Source organism: Podarcis bocagei (genome assembly GCF_964188305.1).
Source record: "Podarcis bocagei genome assembly, chromosome: 3".
In the NCBI taxonomy this organism is placed as follows: Eukaryota; Metazoa; Chordata; class Lepidosauria; order Squamata; family Lacertidae; genus Podarcis; species Podarcis bocagei.
Window position 1 is genome coordinate 15119927 of NC_138127.1, and position 20957 is coordinate 15140883.

Below are 20957 nucleotides of genomic sequence, written 5' to 3' on the forward strand. Positions count from 1 at the left end.
ACTGCTTTGTGGAAGGGACTTGTGGGCAACTTACAACCACCAGGAACAATGCCTCAACACCTCCCACATGCATATTGGTCTACATGGTCACAGCAGGTGCCGTACCTCCAACAGTTTGACTTCACCCCCAAAGGCACACTATTCCACTGTCTCCCAAGACAAGGCGGATGCCAAAACCAAATTGCAGTATTACATGTATACTCTTTTGGTTAAGCGTTTACCTAGAAGTGCAAACTGCAAATGAGGAAAACTGTTACAGTAGACCTTATTCTACTGTATTCTTCACAGTAGACCTGCATGTTGTAAGGCATATGTAGAATGGCACCACATTTAGTTCTGCCTCCTATGTCACATGTTTTCCGATAACCATATATTGCACCTTCTTGTGTGCAAAGAAAGTTGAGTGTTCAAGCTCCTGCTCATGAGTAACGCCCTGCACAATCAGGACACCTTCCATATCAGGTGTTTTGATGACCTGGAGCCCATACGCACGAGCAAGAGCTCACAGGTTGAGCTTTCCTTACAAACAACAGCACACAACGTATCCTTTGTTGAAAGAAAAAGACACAACTCCAGGGGCCTAAGGCTAAACCCACCTGCCCTACACACAAGTAACATGTAAACAAGGCAAGACAGTCTCGATTACTCACATCTCCATTTTTAAGTATATACTTGGTGGGAAATCCAGGTTTGCATCTGCGTATCATGTGAAATTATCCTTTATTTTATAGGCTAGAATGGGAGCTCAAAGATAATATTTGCTAAGTGTTTCAAAAGTTGTTTTTATACTCCATCAAGAAAATGGAAGCAGGGAGCACAGATGTGCTTAATTTGAATATCCCTTAACTTAACAGGAATGACAGTTTGAAGGGCAGCTTGGCAAACACCAATTACGGCCAAACATTTGTGAAGGCATGATAAGATTCAGAAAACGTCCATTCTTTACCAACATATTGGTAATTTGTATGCTCTTTTTCTCAGCTACTGACAGACTAACAATAGTTTCTCCCTCATCCATTCCAAATAAACGGATCATGTCTTTTTTTAATAAAAAAAGAAGCAACCCAAACAGTAAATTCTCTGGCCTAGAACACACGCTGAGAGCAATATTAAATAATGGGGAAATATTTTTTTCTGCTCAGTCACTGAATGACAATAAGCAAACCCACATTTAATGAATTAGAAGATGCATGTAACTAGGCATGGGAGAGTCAGACAACCTCAGTTTTTCTCAATTTCTATTTTTTCCAGTCTTCTGTTCACTTCTCCACATTTCCACAACACTTGGTGGAATTAAATTTTTTTTTGTTGGGGGGGGAGGGTTTCCCATGAAAATTCATCAGCATTTCAGAGCAAATTTCTCCTGATACACACATTTTTGCATACCAATTTTCCCTGACATAATGCATGCTTGTTTCCCTTGTATATGCATTTTTGAACACATTACAGTGGTACCTCGGTTCTCGAACAAAATCTGTTCTGGAAGCGCGTTTGACTTCCAAAACATTCAAAAACTGAGGCGCGGCTTCCCATTGGTTGCAAGAGCTTCTTGTACTTAGTGGATGTTGCATCACACATTCGGGTTCCAAAAGATGTTTGAAAACGGAAGCATTTACTTCCGGGTTTTCAGCGTTCGGGAACCGAAATGTACGACAACGGAGGCTTTTGGGAACTGAGGTTCCACTATACAGTACTTGGCTGGAGAACTGCATTGCAAAATTCAGAGAAGTCTGCCTTTAAATGAGAACTGAATCAAAATTTCTCTCCCACCCACACAAGGAACAACCAGCCCAAACTCTTGTGGTCGCCACTGTAAGAATCCCTTCCAGGTGAAATTCTTTAGTCTTGGGGAATGAGAACTATTTCCATGGAGATTTCCATGGAAGACACCTATTGTGACCAGGGCCTATTAAACTAAGAATAAAACTATATACACTAGTTTTAAAAGTTTTACACATGATGGGAGATGCTACAGAAACCCCATAAAGGCAATAGTGGCAGCACAATGTTCCGAATCACATAAACACACTGCAAGCACACATTTGAACAAGCAACTGAAGACACCTGTGGCCACCTCCTCCTGCCATGTGTGCATTCATTGTACAAAACGGGATGTCTGAACAGGGCTTCTAGTGTGCCGTCATTTGCAGAAAACATGCCTGGAATGAGAAGAACTCCAAGAAATGGAAACTATTTAACTCAGAAGACAGCAGTGCCCCCTGAAAGGGTGATTCCTTGGGGAGCCGCAAGGCAATAAATCCTTCTGTAAAAACCCAAACATTATGGCTCAACATTTCTTAGCTGACATTTACAGCTAATCCATTTCCCGCAGTTCTAATTTCCTCTTCTTGGAAGAGATCCAGATGGGTAGCACATGTGGACGATACGGCTGGACGGAATGAGATGGAATGGAAGAAAAAAAGCAAGATTTCCTCAACTCATTCCCTCCACAAAAAGGGGGGAAATCACTTGAGCTAGTTTCACCACACTCTGCCTTAGCCTCGGGTAATGCAGATAGAGCTTATGGATAATTGAAAACATTATTAAATAATGACTTTATCCTTTGCAGAGTTCCTTGGGCTAAATCAAATGCATCTGCCTTCTTTATAGGTTCCTAATATAAGGTAGTGTGATTAGGATTACTATGGCTCTCCTTGATATCAGTGAGTTATGAGGACATAATTTTACCTCTCCCCTCAACTGGAAAGTCCAGTCCACCCCGCGAGGCAGTTAGGAGTACAACCAGAGCAGGAAAGGGAACATTTCTCTCCTAAGTTCAGGGTTCAAGCAGACAATGGGGAACTACTGATGGCAAGCCCCATGGCCCCCACATCAAACCCCTTCACATTCATTCAGATTTATGGCAGGCAGCTTCTCTTTAGCAGGGGTGAGGAATTACAGGCCCAGGGACCAAATTTGGGTCTAATTTGGGATGAACTTAGTGGGATATGACAAGGGCTTTTCCCCCCGCCCCCAAGCCGCAACTCACCGGAGCTCAATTCCGGCACCTCTCAGGTGAGTACCATTGCCATTATAAGAGAACAAGAGAGGCGTTCATGGTGAGCTCCGGCACCTCTTTTTTTGGAAAATCAGCACTGGATTCGACCACAGATCTTGGAAGGTATGCCCAGGAAAGGAAAGAGAATAATTCTAATTTAAAAGATGACTCACACCAGCTTAGTGCTTTTGGTTGGCACCCTCCTAGTTGCTTCCTGAGACGTTATGTGAAAATTGTGCCCGTTTACAAAATTTTAAAAAAACAAAAAACAACAACTGTCAGTTCTAAAGAACATATAAACTCTCTCAGCCAGAGAAATACATGAACAGTTTAATATTTTTAAAACCGTATTATCTCAGTTGTGCTGCCAGGCAACTAATGTCATGCAGCTTTGCTGATACAGTGGTATCTCAGGTTAAGAACTTAATTCGTTCTGAAAGTCCGTTCTTAACCTGAAATTATTCTTAACCTGAGGTACCACTTTAGCTAATGGGGCCTCCCGCTGCCACCGTGCCGCCGGAACACAATTTCTGTTCTCATCCTGAAGCAAAGTTCTTAACCTGAGGTACTATTTCTGGGTTAGTGGAGTCTGTAACCTGAAGTGTATGTAACCTGAAGCGTATGTAACCTGAGGTACCACTGTATAAACATTGGCTGCCACAGCTAAAGGGCTACTGTGAAATCATGCATGCTTTAGTTGAGATTCCTGCAATGCAGCGGGGTTGGACTAGATGACCCACAGGATCTCTTCCAACTCTACAATTCTATGACGGGCAAGGTACTACTGTCCGTGATGTCCCAAGCCATTTCACTGCCTGAAGTGGGAGCACCAAATGTCCCCCCACATCCCTCCAAGCCAGTCCCAAGATTTGAAGTAGTTTGCTGCATCAGTGAAGCACCTATTCTTGCCTTCATCTTGGCCTCACAACCTTGTTCACCTTGTTGCATGGTACAGCCTTGCTGTATACCATATTTTTCACTCTATAAGGCGCACTTTTCCCCTCCTAAAAAGTAAGGGGGAAAGTGTGTGCGTCTTATGGAGCGAATGCAGGTGGGAGGCTCTGCTCAGCGCTCCCTTTAGAGAGCCGCGTGGAGCGTGTGTGCGGCTTTTTAAAGGGACCTCGGCTTTTGGGGGAGCCTTAGCCACACGCAGCCTCTCCCGGGTAGGGGATGAAGGCTCCCCTTGCCCGGGAGAGGCTGGGCACGGCTATCCCATAAGCCAGGGCAGCCAGCGGGATCATTGCACTGGAGGGGTGAAGGTCAGGATGACCAATGGAGAGCCAGGCTAAGAATCTCTGAAGCCATATTATAGAGCCATCTAAAAGCTAAAAGCACAAAGCCATTTTAGAAAGCAAAAGACTATTTCTCTTTCTCATGTTTGTCACTTTGCCACCTTTTGCAGAGGCAGCAAGCATGCAAGCTTGTGGGTGCAGCTAGCTTGCCCCTGCAGGAAGTTTGCCAGTTGAGGTTAAGCCATTTCTGAGAAACGACCCCTGACAAAGGCAAGTAGCAGGATGTTTGCTGACCGCCAGGCTCCAGATATAACGCTTAGGTGTGAAGTTGCTAAACCACAAGGACATTTCTTGGAAGCGGGGGGTTCAGGGGCACTTCCTGGAACTAGTACAGAGGTTAAGTAGATTATAAGCCAGTAGCGCCACCTAGTGGAATAGGCAACTTGGAACCGAAAGGACACACCAAATTTATTCATTGGTTGAGCTTTAATGAATATGCATCAATGACCATAGGAAATTGTCAATCATTGGCTAAAGGGATGCCAAGGGGCTGAACTGTGCTTTGCAGAAAGATATATAAGTTGACTGCCCCAAAGGGGGGGTGGGCATTTTCTCATTTTCTGAAATGCACCCACATTTGCTTTTGTCTGACAAAACCAAATAAAAAACTTTTTCTTTAAGAAACTTTGCTGCCTGATTTTTACATTCCTGGTCTGTATTTCTGAAGTCCCTTTCATTTCTGGTGCCAAAAGTGACTCGGATCAGAAGGACTTTAAGTGTCCTCAGAGACCAGGAGGCAGCTCCCTTGACCTCTGGGCAGAGACGGCGGAGGGCCAACGGACCTCCTGGCTTCCAAGTGCACACCGAACCTTTTCTTCGGAGGGGGACAGAAGGCAACTTGACCCTCTTGCTGTATCCTGGGACAGAGGACAACGGATTTGAAGAGCCGAGGTTGGGAGGACAGGGCAGAGAAAAGCCGGCTGGGGTGAGTACATGGCAACAAGACCTGAGGGCATAGGAAATCCTCCTTTTAATTAAGGAGAAGGGAGATCCTGATCAAATCTCCAGCGTGGATAGTGGCATTAAGTAGAAGGGTTGACTGCTGACAACCACCCACGCTTTGGTATTAGGAAGGAGAAAAAGGGGGGGGGCACAGGGTGGTTAGTGTGTCGTGCAAGCGTCCAACGAGAGAGGCATTTTGTGCATGTATGTGTGTTACCCCGGGGCATTCCCCTGGGGTCTTAGCAACAAGTACTCCATTTCCCAGTCGGGCGACCGCACCTGGGTGAGAAAAGTTGCGAAATGAATGTGTGAGTGTTTGGTGTGGGGACGCTGTACAGGGCCATACTGAAAATGGGAGGGGGGAGGCTTGAAAGGCTTGAAAGGTCCAGTAATCCCCCTTCAATGTATGTTAAACAACTTCAAGGAAGGACCAAAATCAGCATAGACCAGGGGGGACATCCTGACCAGATTCCCTATATAGACAACTGGCTGAAGGTGGTAGATGACAATCCCCCCCCCCCCGGTTGAAGAAATGCAGGACTGAACATTGCAAAGTCACTCCCTCATGTCAGGTTTTGGAGAGGGAAGATGTCCAGAAGAAGTGCAGTGTTTATGGAGAAGAGTGTACAGAACAGTAAGCAGTTATTACTGCATTAACAGAGGAAAATAAAAGAAAAGAGCATGAAACAGGATGCTGCTATAGAATTAATGTAACAGGATCTTGAACAGACAAATGAAGGACTTAATAGATTAAACACAAGTCATTTAGAAGAGAGGTCTCAACTAATTCAAGACCTCCAGAGGCATGGAAGAGAATTTGACAACCTCAGAGAGGTTTTAGCTGAGAAAGACAAAGAAATTTCTGCTATTATTTCAAATACAAATGTGTATTCTGAGCAGATTAATATTCTGAAATGTCAGATCAAGTGCAAAGAGGATGAAATGCAAGACAGGGAAATAGTGTTGTCTAAGGCTGAAAGGGAAGTCCCGTTACTGAAAGATCTACAAACCAAAGGTGTGAACAGTGGAGGCAGAAAGCTTTCAGAACTTTCTGAACAGTTAAGTGCAATAAAATCAGAACTGGCTGAGGGAAAAAAAAAAATTGAAAACGTTAGTAAAACAAAAGAGAATGAAGAATTTGTTAGGCAAAACAAAGAGACTAGCCAAACAGTTAAAGATCTTCATTCTACAATCAATACTTGTGATGTTACTTAAAACAACAAACTCATGGGGTGTGAGTCACAAATTAAATTGTTTAAAGAACAAATAAGTAAATCAGCTACAAAATTGCAAGAAAAACAAAGAACAAAGTTTTGTGAATGAGCTGAAATCAGTGAAAGATCCACACACCCAGCTCACTTTACAAAATGCAAAAAAAAGGGATGAAGATTTAGCTAATTTATCCAGACAACTTGCTGAACATACTGACCATCTAGAAATTGTCAAAAGGTCACTGCAAGAAAAGGCAGAGATTGTGATATCCCTAAAAGACAAGTTTAAAGTTGTGGAGAATCGGAATCCCAGGCTTCAGTATTTTAGCAAAACCTCTAAATGAGAATACCAGAGGAAGAGGAAGAGACCCCTTTGAGTGGGGACCAGCCCAACAAGAAGCCTTTGAGACTATCAAGCAATTAGATTCCACAGTGAAAGGCTGGCCACCCTGTCTGTGGCCTGTCGCTGCCACCGCCACACTAGTGGAAGAAGCAGGCAAGTTCACGTTTGGCCAGGAGATGTATGTGAATGTGCCCCATTCGGTTCTCACCCTTATGGAATATAAGGAGGCTGAAACAGGCTTTGCCCGACCCATTAAGAAGTCTGCAGGCGCAGTGGAAGCTTGTGAAGCAGACGTGCCTGATGTTCTAGAGAGACCAAAGGGTCCTAGCCATTTTAAGGGCCAGCATTGATTCTTGGCTGTTGGCAATACTCCAAGGGAGGAAGCCCTGGGTAGCGTGGCAGCCACTGAAGACAGCATGTCAGGCCACAGTAGCAGCCAGACCAGAGGGGGCTGGAAGCCCAGAAGGGGCTGTGGGACGCCCAGAAAGCCCAGAGGGGGCTAGAGGATGCCCAGAAAAAGTACCAAGCCCAGAGGGGGCTGAGGCTGTTTTGGGAAGCTGTTTCTACGCTTCAATAAATCTGTGTGATGGACTGTGGGCTGGAGAGAGGCTGAGAGCTGGGAAGAGGAAGGCAGTTACAAGTTGTTCCTCAGGCAGCAGAGCACCCAGAAGTGGGGGTGCAAGCCAGGCAAGCCGTTCCAAGAGCTCTAAGAAAGCCAAAGTCTCCAAGAGTTGTTTGTGTTTTGAGCCGAAGTCCAACAGCAAAAGGCATTGCCCTGCAATTGGCAGCTGGATGCAAGGCTAATGTCCAGAAGTTGAGACGTTACTGGAAGCAGTATGGGGTCCCGAAGAGATTGCCGTGATGCACTACAAAGCCCATGGGAGAGGCCGGGACATGGTCACTAGGGGCAACCGGAAGGCAGACAACGCAGCTCGTGAAGCAGCTTTGAAACCTCCACCAGCACTCAACGCAGCCTTCATCCCACAACTCACTCCAGACGATGTGGAACCACGTTACACACCGGAGGAGCAACAGTGGGCACGCCAGGAAGGAGCAACACTCCAGGAGGGATGGTTCCGTCTACCAGAAAACCGTGTTTTTGTGCCCCAACATCTGGCTACCGTGATTGTGAAGAATTACCACGAGTCCACTCATCTAGGGGGTCCAGCTGCCAGAGCATACCTTGGGAGATTTTTCTATATCACTAACCTTTCTCAACTAGTTGCTGCTATATCCCAGAGGTGTGTCCTGTGCGCCAAGAACACCCCCAGACAAGGCCACCTTCCCCCACCGGGTGTACAACACGTGGGCTTTACCCCTATGAAAAGCCTGATTGTGGACTTCACTGAACTACCACCAGCTAGGGGCATCAAATACCTGCTTGTGTTTGTCTGCACCCTGACAGAGGCATACCCCACTAGAACAGAGATACCTCGTGAAGTGTCCAAGAAACTGTTACATGAACTCATACCCCGATTTGGCCTCCCCAGAAGTATTGGCAGTGACAATGGCCCTGCCTTCATTGATAAAGTTGTACAAGAAGTGTGCAAGGCGCTGCAGATAAACTGAAGGCTACACGCAGCCTACAGACCCCAGAGTTCGGGAAAACCTGAGTGTATGAATCGCACCTTGAAAACCCACTTGGCCAAGCTGACCCAGGAGACGGGACTACACTGGATAGATGTCCTGCCCATTGCCTTGTTTCAGATTCGGAGCGCTCCAACCAAGAGACTGAGACTATCACCCTTTGAACTTTTGTATGGCAGGCCACCCCTTTCGTCCGAGACATCCCCGCCAGTTTGGGGCGGGTGGGAGATCACATCACTCAGGAACAAGTGCAATTCCTGTCCCCGTGTGTGTTTGCTTCCCTTTCCAGGTACTACCTCGAGCCTACACCGTGCAGTCTTGCTGAGCCGGTCCACCAGTTCCAGCCGGGTGACAGCGTGGAAGCGCAACCCCCTCATCCCTAAGTGGCGAGGCCCGTATACCGTCCTCCTCTCCATCCCAACTGCGGTGAGAGTAGCCGACGTGATTCCCTGGGTGCATCACACGCGTCTGATCATCACCCCTGCGTCCGACGCCACCGGGAGTGCGTTGGGGCCACGGGCAACGAGATCCTGCGACTGATCATCACAAGGACTTTCACAAGGACTTTCCCCTTTTCTCTATTATGTTCTGTATTGATTTGCTCTATGTCCTACTGCCCTTTTTGCTCTATGTCCTATTGCCCTGACCCCACCGAGCCATACCGACCCTCTTGGCCTGCGGACCTCTGCTACGACTGGTTTGTCTTGCCAGTGGTAAGAAACGGCGTGCTCATTGGCTATTGGGAACAGGGCTTTGATGAGGTTGCCGTATTGAAACATCCCACTACCCCACTGTGGCTTCTCTTCCACACCACTGTCCAGCGCACATGGGTACTGCTCCTACGGGAAGTTGCAGAGACGGTCGAAATCTATCGAGTTCTGGACCGCTCTTGCTGTTGTGGGGGGGTAACCAACTGTCACTCAGGGGGTAGAGCACTGTACCAACCCCATCTGGTAGACCAGGTCCTAATCTTAATCCAGGTGTTGCATGGGACGGAGCCTATCTTAATGCAAATATTGCAGGGGAGGGAGCCTGAACCAGGTGCGCATTGAAATTGCTGAACAAGTGCCAGTAAATCCTGCAGCCCCACCTGTGGTTGTCGTGGTGGCTCGAGCCTCCCATAATCCCAGAAGAATACCTGGCCTGGTAACTCCACACATAATACCCTTGAATGTGGTAGGGTATTCTTGTGGCTGTATAAGGGTTACCACCCCAGGCTTCAGCCTCCATAGGCCCTGGTCAGAGACCACGTAGGTGACCTCCACCCAGTAGGACCAGCCTTTGAAGTTTATAGAGTCTATTGCCATCCCTACAGCTCCCGAGGCCTAGCAGTGTATCAGTGCCAGGCGGCCACTTTTCCCTGTGTAGAGTGGGAACGTTTTGTGTGTAGACGCTGTTCACGCCTCAGTAGGGCCAGGAGTTAGAGGCCCACATGACCTGGCCTTCGTGGGCCCCCATCCCTTTGGCCTGTGGTATTTCTGTGTTGGTGGTACAGTTCTTTGTTCTGGGCCACCGAACATCCCTCGAATCAGGATGTGGATCATACCCTGCCTCCTGATGGTTCTCACCTCTCAGATGGCCACCGGGTGGAGGGAGAACACCTTCCTGAACATGACCACGGCTGTGGCCAAGAGTCTGAACAGGTCTGAGTGCTGGGTATGCGTGCGAGGTCAAGATTCTGAACACCACCTATGTGGTTCCCGAGCACCATATTTGAAGACTTGACAGGGTCATAGAGGGAGGCACGTGTATCCACAGGAGTGTACATTTCCTGGCTCTCTATGATATTGTACCTATAGGTCCATCAAGCGAAAATGGAGAACCGTGACCGGTCAGCATTTTCGTGATGGAAAGGGGGGAATGGAGGGGTGAAGGTCAGGATGACCAATGGAGAGCCAGGCTAAGAATCTCTGAAGCCATATTATAGAGCCATCTAAAAGCTAAAAGCACAAAGCCATTTTAGAAAGCAAAAGACTATTTCTCTTTCTCATGTTTGTCACTTTGCCACCTTTTGCAGAGGCAGCAAGCATGCAAGCTTGTGGGTGCAGCTAGCTTGCCCCTGCAGGAAGTTTGCCAGTTGAGGTTAAGCCATTTCTGAGAAACGACCCCTGACAAAGGCAAGTAGCAGGATGTTTGCTGACCGCCAGGCTCCAGATATAACGCTTAGGTGTGAAGTTGCTAAACCACAAGGACATTTCTTGGAAGCGGGGGGTTCAGGGGCACTTCCTGGAACTAGTACAGAGGTTAAGTAGATTATAAGCCAGTAGCGCCACCTAGTGGAATAGGCAACTTGGAACCGAAAGGACACACCAAATTTATTCATTGGTTGAGCTTTAATGAATATGCATCAATGACCATAGGAAATTGTCAATCATTGGCTAAAGGGATGCCAAGGGGCTGAACTGTGCTTTGCAGAAAGATATATAAGTTGACTGCCCCAAAGGGGGGGTGGGCATTTTCTCATTTTCTGAAATGCACCCACATTTGCTTTTGTCTGACAAAACCAAATAAAAAACTTTTTCTTTAAGAAACTTTGCTGCCTGATTTTTACATTCCTGGTCTGTATTTCTGAAGTCCCTTTCAGCACAGCGATCCCACTTGCTGTCCTGGCTTCTGGGATTCAGAATTCCCCCCCCCCCTTGTTTTCCTCTTCCAAAAACTAGGTGCGTCTTAAGGCTTGGTGCGTCTTATAGAGCAAAAATATGGTAAGTGGAGGATTTCATTTCAGGATAACAGTGCAAAAGGCCTCTAGAAGGCCATGTTGTCTCCAAATACCCCGTTCTTGTAGTTCCCTGTTAAGTGCACAGGAAGCAACAGTGAAGCAGTGATGATGGGAGTGATTTCGCAGTTGCACCCTTGAGTCAGCGCCCGGTCAGCATCTTGGAAAGTACAACAACAAAAAAGGACCTAGGATCTACTCTTGCGCGCACTCAGTAGGCTTGGATATGAAGGAAGACCTAGCAGCTAGCTGAGTAGCAAAACTTTGCTGCAAACTTGCTGCCTGCTTTTCAAAGATATTCAGAAGTTCTGCTGCTGCCTGGCTTTTCATTCCCTATCAGCACCAAACACAAGGCAGATTTCCTTCAGATTAGGCTTTTATCTACAAACACCAAGTCATTCCCCAAAGCACTGCTAACAGTTTTATCTCTCTCTTTTTTCCTCTATACTTGCAGAACATAATTTAATTCATGAAAAACTTTCATGCCTCTGGAACGCAGAGATGTTTCCTTACAAAAAAAAAGGGGGGGGAGGGAAGTCTCAATTATCTTACCAAATATCCTTGAGCTTCTCTCTCAACGTATTAAAAAGAAAAAAGAAAAAAAGATTGTTATTTACAAATGTGGCCAGCAACTGGATTCTGCTTAGGCAGTGTTCAGCTTTTTAAATGAGGGGGGATATTGGCACTTCAAATCAGTCGTGATGAGCAGTTTAGGGAGCCTGTGAACACATTTATCAGGGTTAATTGAGATGGTAGCACCTAAAGAGAATCCTCATTTTCTCATCAGTTTAAAAATATTTAAAATGGTCCCGTCCCCCTAGCTTTATTCGTTTCATTTCACAAAAATGGGGGTCTTGGCCTTAATTAACCAGCTGGAAATGTTGTTAAAATCGACTCTCTGGATATTTGCTAATCTCTCTTTAACAGAAATGCCTCAGTATTATTTTTTTGGGAAACTGGGCATTCCTGGTTTAGGCCCCAGACGAACTCAAGCAGCCTCAGAGCTATCATCCTATACAACACAATAGTCCTGTTTGCATGCTATATAGTTCAGATTAACAGTACCACATGATAATTGAATGCTGGAGTACCATCACCATGGGTTTTCTGGAAATACGCATTAACACATCACCAACTCTCTCCACTGAGGTCCCTGAGGAACCCGTCACCAGTCCTGTCCAGCACCTGATGAGTTTTGCTTCATCTACCTAAATTGGCCCAAGAGCACCTTCACCATCAATGGCGGACATGCAGTGCAAACAAGCCTAAGTTAAGACCCTATGCACATGACAAACTGCTTGACTGGCACACTGGTATTAATAGTTTAAGTAGCCACAAAGGATCAGAAGAGATAGGAGATTTTCCCCTGGCTCACTACTGCATAGAACATCTCTTGACTTTGGACTGCTGAAGTTCGTGTTGCGTGATCCGACTTGTCCCCTGCCATAAAGAAACACCATTCGCACATAGCGAAGAATTGGAAGAAACAAGATTTACCAACTATTGAAGAATGGCAGATAAAGATGATGGACTATATGGAACTTGCCGAACTGACTGGGAGACTCCGAGACCAGAGCCGTGGAAGAAGACTGGAGGAAGTTTAAAGAATATTTGAAAAAATATGTTAATATTTAAATCTTAGAATAGCTTTTGAAGTAGATATAGGCTGTAGGGTTAGAAGTAGAAGATAGTGTGTTTTGAAATAGTATTATTTGTAAGTGATAAAATGTGAAGAGTTTTATGGTAAAAGTAAGTGTGATTAAAAAAATGGCTAGAAATTATGATATATGTAAACTGCTAAAGATGAGGTAAAATGAAAATCAGATAGGGGGGACTTGGGGAAGCTCTCCTAATAATGTTTAGAAAAAATAAGGATAAGACAAGAATTTGTTTGTATTGTTTGTTTTTCTGTTTGTGTTGTTTAGTTGTGTTATAAAATGAATTTAAAAAATTGGGGGGGGGAGAAACACCATTCGCACATGGTATCGGACTGGTGTTAGGGACTGGGAGGCCGCCGAGGAGTGGGTAGGCTGAGGGCACAGGGCCTGAGGCTGATCCAGGAGAAGGGCACAGTGATTTATGAGGTTTTGTGCCTCCCGCAAGGCAGAAGCCAGAACTGGAAGGAGGGGAAGGGTCAGAGCAGGAAGAGACAGGGAAGGGGCTGCAGGAAGTGGGGCAGGAGTCCCTTCCCTCCTAATTCCATTCTGAAAGCTGGTGAGATACATGTGTCATTATTTCACATTTAATTGTGCATGTTTGCAGTAACACGCTAGTGAAATAGCAGGTCACAAGGCGTGATTTATCAACATCAGTGGCGTAGCGTGGGGGGTGCAGGGGGGGCCGGCCGCACCGGGCGCAACATCTGGGGGTTAGGGTTAGGGGGCGCAAATCCACGGGTTAGGGGGCGCAAATCCACGGGTTAGGGGGCGCAAATTACTTGCCTTGCCCCGGGTGCTGACAACCCACGCTACGCCACTGATCAACATTGCCCGTTATTTCTCATTGTGCCATTACAACACACAGTTATCTCTTGCATAGTCATTGCCTTATTGGGGGGGGGGATAGTTTCCTTAGCAACAGAAAATGGATAGTGAAGAGAAGACTCCTATTAAGAACAGGTAGGAGTCATAGTCAATTATTAATAACTGTTGTTGTTGTTTGACCAAATATTCCAGAAAAGAGGAAATAAGGTTGCAAGGTTGCAAGCAACTTTAGGAACAACTTCAATGACATCCAGATTCAGCGGAGAGGTACCTCATCCACCATTGGATTTATCTGAAGCAGGATTTTTAAAAAATTAAATGTAATAAGCCTGCATATATTAATGGAGGTGTGTTTACGTAATAGCCGCTAAAAGGCATGCATTGAAGGACTGCATCCCCTTTTATGCAGTGTAAGAAGTATGGTGGGGAAGGTTGCGGTACCTTACTAGAAATTTAAACAGCCCTATAATTCCAGAGTCTTCCCCAAGCAAGAATGCAAATGTGAAATCCCAAGGGAGACATTAAAATTAAAATTACTATCATGGGTGTCAAGGGGGGGGGCAGGGAATGATTCCCTGCTTTTTTAGAAAAAGAAAGGAAAAGACACAGTTTGTAGTGCTTGTAGAACCTGAGACAAAATGCACAGGCATTCTGCTTCTCACTTTTTTGTGAGAAACTAGCTGGCTTCACCTTTTCAGTGTTTCACTTTGAGCACACGTCCTGTAGACGCCCATGCTTCCGAGTTCCCTTTTAGTGTCTTTTCCAGAGAAAAGTACAAATGTGAAATCTACAAGCTTGCTGAAAATAGACTGCAAGCCCCTTCCATGCAGCTGGTCTCCATGCGATTAAAGAGATTAAGATCACGTAGGGGCAGGGACGTAGGGACACGGGTGGCGCTGTGGGTTAAACCACATAGCCTAGGACTTGCCAATCAGAAGATCGGCAGTTCGAATCCCCGTATCAGGGTGAGCTCCCGTTGCTCAGTCCCTGCTCCTGCCAACCTAGCAGTTCGAAAGCACGTCAAGGTACAAGTAGATAAATAGGTACTGCTCCAGCGGGAAGGTAAACAGCATTTCCATGTGCTGCTCTGGTTTGCCAGAAGTGGCTTAGTCGTGCTGGCCACGTGACCCAGAAGCTGTACGCCGGCTCCCTCGGCCAGTAAAGCGAGATGAGCGCTGCAACCCCAGAGTCGTCCGTGCTTGGACCTAATGGTCAGGGGCCTCTTTACCTTTAAGAGAAGGATAGAGAGCACATGGCTCACCTGCTAGTCCCTCCCGCAAGCTACCCATCTCACATATTAACATCGCAACAGCACATGAAGAAAAACACTATATGTGGATATTATGGCTTCTCTTAGCTTTCAGGCGACTGCGAAAACTATTTTCTAGAACTACCGTATTTTCGCTCTATAGGACGCACCCAACCATAGGATGCACCTTGTTTTAGAGGGGGAGAACAAGAACAAAAAAATCTCCCCCTCTGCTCAGCACCCCTTCAGCGAAACGGCAGGAGAAAAGGAGCCCCTTCCATTTCCTCCTGCTGCTTCGCTGAAGGGGCTCTGCGTAGAGAGGAAAAGCTGTGCAGCACCTCTCCAGCGAAGCAAAGCCAGGAGAGCAAGAGGGACTGGTGCGTACCGACCCCTCTCGCTCTCCAGGCTTCAGTGAAGGCAACCCGAAGCCTTCGGAGCACAGCGGGAGTTCCCGCTGTGCTCCGGAGACTTCAGGCAGCTATCCCTGAAGCCTTCGGAGCACAAATTGGGTTGAAGTTGAACAGATGCAAAAAGATAAAAATAAAAAATGTGTTTATATTGTCCTGTGTGGAGTATTCATCTTGTAGCTGTTGTGAAATTCTCCCTGCATAGCTTTTTGCTTCAGATATGTTTGAAAAACACTTTAATTATTATTTTTAATACTAACACCAATTTGCCACTCAAGTTCCTTTTCGGCCAGCCATTCTGTGCTCTTTTCTATTTTAAAAATTGGGCAGGGACTGGGCTCCACTCTTTAACAGAACCCTTTTTAATGTTTCCGTGCTTATCAGAACATAATGTTAACTGAAGTGCAACAGCTTGGCTGTATGAAATTTTCTCCTTACACGGTGGATGGGAGGTAAGTCAGTCAACCAACAAAGTGTAGACACAACTTGGCTTTATTGGAATCAGTGGGATTTAATGAATGTAACTGCATGTGACACATCCACAGAGAATGACTAGCAATCAGAGGCCCTAAAAAAAACCCTTGGATAAATATCCTAATATAACTTTCCTGAATGTGAATCTCTTGGGGGTAAACAGCATTATTGTGTCCTGTCCTCAAAATGATTGTGAGCAGTACAGAAATAATACACTTTCAGAAGTATCTAATGCTGTGTGTCAGAACAGCTGATATGGTTTTAATTGTGTGCAACTGAGGTCAATGACAAGACACCCATCACTATAATCGCAGCTGGTTAAATAAACCACCAGATTTGATTGTGATATTAAAGCTGAAGTCAGAACAACCTAGTCAGAACAACTGAATGAGAAGCTTCACATATAAATACATAAAACTATTTCAAAGTATTGTCCATTTTCAAGAAGCAAAAACTGTTACCTCGACGGTCAGGTTAACAAGTGTCAGAGCAGATTGTCCGTTTAGTTTTTATGAGCTGTTAATAATACGACCCTACATTTACACAATATTAAAATTCCCCTCTTTTATGTCTGAATATCATTAAGGGTGTTAATTCATGCAGTCTACTGATTGCATTAATAATAAAACAAACACCCATAACGAAACAAAAAGAGCACAAACATGTCCAAATTATTTTTTAAACAGCAGCTTTAGAAACTTTCAGCATGCGCGTTACAGTATATTTACAGGGAGGGAAGAGTTTCCTTGAGTTCCAGTGGGTTGTCTGCGAGCACTCGATGCTGGGATTATTGTTGAAAATAATTACGGATGGACAGGCAAACACCCCTTTCTCTTACTGCACCAGCAAAGTCAAAAGCAAGATGTATGAGTCACACTCTGCACATCCATTGCCAGTGTTTCTGTGTAACATGGCAACCCATGCTCACAAATTTGCATTTTGTAATGTCAGAATGATGCGGAAAGGCTTGTGCGCTGGCCCTGGGCTCCCCCCGTGCACAGCGGGGGCGTAGCAATGCCCCCGTGTCAGAGGGGATTCCTGGCTGTGTCATGCCCCTGGCCGACCAATCCGGTCGCCCGGGGGGGGCGTGGCTTGCTACATTTAAGCAGCTGTGCGACCAGGGATCGCCCTCTTGGTTCCTGCCCCTCCTCTTTAAGGGTATTCCGTTAAAGGGAACCGGGGCTGTGGATCTCGTTCAAAGCCTAGGTATGGAGTAAGGGCCATGCCATGCCCCATCAGGGACGCTGGGGGAGCTCTCAGTTGATGTACATCAGCAGGGCTCCCCCTACTGGTGGTTGACCCTTATTGGACTTTCCGCATGGCAGGCAGGAGTCAGATATAGTCGGTTCAATTCCAGTGCCTAAGTCAATACAACTCACATTCTGTAACCAATAAAGTTGTGGCCTTAATTCACCCATTAACCTAAAATACTGGTGTCCATGTGTTTTACTATTCAACAAATGAGGGAGCTCAGAGCCTTGATGTTCTGCTGCGGTACACTGACTGGATAATTCCTCCATATCATAATTCATCTTTGCGTTGGAATCACTGACGTTGGACCCAGAAGTAGCCTCAATCTGATATAAACCCCAAGACTCCTTGCCTACAAACAGCTGCCTCTTATGACTAACATTGTAATTAATTTATATGCATAGAACTCCCAGGTTTGCTTAGGCTGTCTTTTAAAAGCTTGGGAACCGTAATTGCCATTTTGATTTAATAATGTTATGTGATCAAAAAAGGGACCATCTAATCACATACAGGTCAGAATCTAATCTCCACTTGACACGTGAGTGTTAAGATTAGAGTTGCAAACTTGTGATCCTAAGCACAGCCAAATAAAGCCATAATTACACTGTCTGAATCACTTCTGCATTCATTTGCATAAGATCTCCTCACGCTCTGCTGGCGATAGAAAGTTAACTGTGACCCAAAATCATCCCGATGAAAATAGGGGCAACGTTTGATTGCAATTATCATTACCATTTGACATTATCATTTGTTGTTAATGATTCTTCTAGGTGTCTCATTCCCCCCCCCCCTTTGCTAGTTTCAAATTCCTGTTCTTTTATAACGTCCTACATTATCTTGTCATGCTATATGAAGAGACCTCACTAGCGTAGCGGGGGGGGGGGCACAATGGGTGGCCACTTACCACAGAGGCGGCACTTACAGCAGTGCCTGCTGTGTGTCTAAGCCACATGTCTCTCCTGGGAGTGACGCGATGGCTTGGACACCTGCAGGCACCACACTGCCTGAAAAGGCAATGTGGAGCTCTTCTCCAGCCACCACCTCCCCCTAAGCTGGAGGGTGGCTGAGGGGGAGGCAGGGGACGGATGCGAGCCCCACACTGCCTTTTCGGGCGGTACGGTGCCTGCAATTGAGGGGGAGGCATAGCGGACTGCATGCAGGCCCTGGCTCTGCGCAGCACGCCCTACCCCGGGGCACCCAAGCAGTTAGCTACGCCACTGAGAGTCCTGCTTCCTTAGACTCAGCTCAGGCCAATAAACTTTCCACATCCTCTAGTTTATAAGGGGCACAGATTGGGAATACTGTACACATAGCTCAGATTTGGGGAGGGGGGCCTTTTGTTTTGCTGTGCGAGATAATACAGCTAACATGCACTGGCTTCTTGGTGTGAGGAGACAGTGCTCCATAAACAGAGTTGCTGCCTGGCTGAAATGTCTCCTTCAGCTGGTGCATCAACTGTTTAGATTGCTGATTTTTAGCGGTGGAGTTCTGCTCTTCGTTCCTCTCTTGCAGAAGCGAGCATTTTTGAAAGCAAGCCAGAGAAACAAAAGAGTGTTTGCACAGAGATACTGATAGTGTTCCACTTGGTTTGAACAATCACACACAAACATACCGCATTGGAACCACAACTAGTTATGGTGCCATCAGAGCATGGTCTGATCTGGTGATCTTTTACTTTGGTATAAAACAATTCATAAACTGTTTAGACACAGGACTATGGTGTTGGTCTCAAAGAGCCACTACAAAACCAACTGGCTGCTGGCTGCTATTTTAATGAAGCTATCTAAACACAAGCCACCTATTCCAGAAAGTCTACCCACAGAGCCTACAAAATATCAGTATTACAATGTCAAGCTGTGCCATGCTGCCAACTTCACTGCCAAAGCAAGCAGCCCTAGTGAGGTTTTGATGTCTTATCTAACGTGATAGGTTAATTAACAGCCTGTCTTGGATAAAAGACAACAAGGAAACCTCAAGGCTTTGCTCAAAATGCACAAACTCCTAGCAACGAAACAAAAGCCAAAAGGATGGAAGCTCAAAACTGAAGGATCATAAGGATTTGGGCCAATTTAGGCATCGTTCCAGACAGCCTCCAACATGCAGGCCTTGATCCAAGTAGGATTAGCCAATGATCAGTGAAGAGGGCAAGCAGGGAGGCTAAACCCAGAGAGTAAATTTTGTTTGTTTGTTTACCTTAACTGTTTTCCAGTATGATTGCTCATGAAGCTAAGCAGGTCTGGGTCTCGTCAGTGCTTGGCGCATTGACTACCGGGGAACCATGTGCACCCTGCCTTGAATTCCATGATGAAAGAAAGGAGGGATATTAATGTCAGAAAATAAATTTGCCTAAATAAAAATGTCAGATTACAATCTGAGACATGGCTGCACGTTCTGACATCCTAACGAACCAGCCTCCCCAAATATATCAATCTCTTGTTCAAACTACACCCTATGTTAAGGGAAGGGTAAGAGTTAAACCACAGAGCCACAGAGCCTAGGACTTGCCGATCAGAAGGTCGGTGGTTCGAATCCCTGCGACAGGGTGAGCTCCCGTTGCTCGGTCTCTGCTCCTGCCAACCTAGCAGTTCAAAAGCACGTCAAAGTGCAAGTAGATAAATAGGTACCGCTCTGGTGGGAAGGTAAACGGCATTTCCGTGCACTGCTCTGGTTTGCCAGAAGTGGTTTAGTCATGCTGGCCACATGACCCAGACACTGTACACCGGCTCCCTCAGCCAATAAAGCGAGATGAGCGCTGCAACCCCAGAGTCGGCCACGACTGGACCTAATGGTCAAGGGCCCCTTTACCTTTACCTTAAGAGAGACAGCATTTTGGATTGTGCCTCAGTGGTGTCATGGGACAGGGAAGTGCTATGGGACAGGGAAGGAATGCGGGTGGTGCTGTGGTCTAAACCACTGAGCCTCTTGGGCTTGCTGATCGGAAGGTTGGCAGTTCAAATCCCCGTGATGGGGTGAGCTTCCATTGCTCTGTCCCACCTCCTGCCAATCTAGCAGTTCAAAAGCATGCCAGTGCAAGTAGATAAATAGGTAGCGCTCCGGCGGGAAGGTAAATGGCGTTTCCATGCGCTCTGGCTTCCATCAGAGTGTCTCATTGTGCCAGAAATGGTTTAGTCATGCTGGACACATGACCCAGAAAACTGTCTGTGGACAAAGGCCAGCTCCCTCGGCCTGAAAGTGAAATGAGCGCCGCAACCCCATAGTCGCCTTTGACTGGACGTAACCGTCCAGGAGTCCTTTACCTTCACCTTGAAAGCATGGGCCTAAGGAATTAACCCATGAGACTTGATGTCACATGACACTTCTCTGGATTCCACTGAAGAGAACACGAGCCTCCCTGCCTGCATATTACATTCTTCAGGCGAACGGATCCGCTGTAACATGCCTGGTAATCTAGGAGTTGACTAGTAATCTGGTGGGGTGAGGTTGGAGAGAGCATCAGTGACCTAGCGCATTACTCGGGGAGGGCAGAGCAGAGCGATGGGGAATGCTCTGTGTTGTGTTTTGTCTGTCCATCTCTGTGTGTTGTCTGGGCTTCTGTGCATTTATCTAGCTTGACTAACACAATAAAGAGTGGGGGCAGGGCACTCCCAACATTTTGTGGGTAGTTATGCCACCCATAGGGGGACGCGGGTGGCGCTGTGGATTAAACCACAGAGCCTAGGAGTTGCCGATCAGAAGGTCGGCGGTTCGAATCCCCGCGACGGGGTGAGCTCCCGTTGCTCGGTCCCTGCTCCTGCCAACCTAGCAGTTTGAAAGCACGTCAAAGTGCAAGTAGATAATTAGGTACCGCTCCGGTGGGAAGGTAAACGGTGTTTCCGTGCGCTGCTCTGGTTTGCCAGAAGTGGCTTAGTCATGCTGGCCACATGATCTGGAAGCTGTACGCCGGCTCCCTCGGCCAATAAAGCAAGATGAGTGCCGCAACCCCAGAGTCGGTCACAACTGGACCTAATGGTCAGGGGTCCCTTTACCTTTTATATTACTCA

General features: G+C 46.4%; 1 protein-coding gene across 4 annotated transcripts in view; it reads right to left on the bottom strand.

The window, feature by feature from the left end:
• LOC308584449 (uncharacterized protein) overlaps window positions 1-20957 on the bottom strand; it is a gene marked incomplete at its 5' end in the record, with an annotated part of 144230 nt that overhangs the window by 97563 nt on the left and 25710 nt on the right. Inside the window, one exon of one of the 4 annotated variants that reach the window (XR_014006803.1) lies at window positions 19150-19286. The exons of the other annotated variants lie outside the window; for them this stretch is intronic. Of the gene's footprint in view, window positions 1-19149; window positions 19287-20957 lie in introns of those variants that run through there. 4 annotated transcript variants of the gene reach the window in all.